The sequence below is a fragment of the Dipodomys ordii genome, unplaced genomic scaffold (assembly GCF_000151885.1).
Source record: "Dipodomys ordii isolate 6190 unplaced genomic scaffold, Dord_2.0 Scaffold57, whole genome shotgun sequence".
Lineage (NCBI taxonomy): Eukaryota > Metazoa > Chordata > Mammalia > Rodentia > Heteromyidae > Dipodomys > Dipodomys ordii.
Window position 1 is genome coordinate 1,061,510 of NW_012267273.1, and position 879 is coordinate 1,062,388.

At 38.6% G+C, this 879-nt stretch overlaps 1 protein-coding gene across 2 annotated transcripts in view; it reads right to left on the reverse strand.

The window, feature by feature from the left end:
• Pld5 (phospholipase D family, member 5) overlaps positions 1–879 on the reverse strand; it is a 358,742-nt gene that overhangs the window by 83,902 nt on the left and 273,961 nt on the right. The window lies entirely within an intron of this gene.

Consider the following 879-nt stretch of genomic DNA (forward strand, 5'->3'; position numbering starts at 1 on the left):
AATGCAATTCTGTGCCTCCATCAGAAAGAATGACATTGCCCCATTTGTTAGGAAATGGAAAGGCTTGGAAAAAATTATATTAAGTGAAGTAAGCCAGGCCCAAAGAAACATAGGTCCCATGGTTTCCCTTATTTGCAATAATTAGTATATGTCTAGGATAATCTTATCAGGTGAGCAGAAAAGCTCAATTTACTAGTTCTGGGGGTGGAGGAGTGGGGGATGTGGGGGAGGGAAGGGATAGAAGGAGAAAAACAAAGGAGTGGTTGTACTCACTACTTTACTCATGAAATTGTAACCCCTCTGTACAGCATCTTTACAATAAAATAACATTTAACAAAAAGATATAAAATGGTGAGTGTGGGCTTTGTACCAAACACACTGATCACCCAGGTTTACTAAATACCTAATAAGTAGGGACTTTTTTCATCTGACTGACAAATGGAAATGATGGTGATTTTGCAATCTATTATGGATCATCTCTGGGAAGGAAAACTATATGAAAATTATGTTTATCTGAATGCATTTTCAACACACTTGCAGTTAATAATTTGCAAATAATTAGAGTATTTTCATGTTACCATTTATTCTTCGAATCACTCAACTGATTACTGTCCCAAAACATAACATCTTACATTGGGTTTGTGGGTTTTCCTGTCTTATGGATTATGCAATATTATCCTGAAGATTTAAGTTGAGCAATGTAGATCCATGTTGATTTGCTCTAAAGACACCCAGACTGAGGAGAGAGGCTGGGTTAAGAGATTGGGCAAGAATGTTGAAAGGGGGGCTGGGAAGGTGGCTTAGTGGTAGAGAGCTTGCCTTGCATGCCTGAGGCCCTGGGTTCGATTCCTCAGCACCACATAAGCAAAAAGAAAAAAG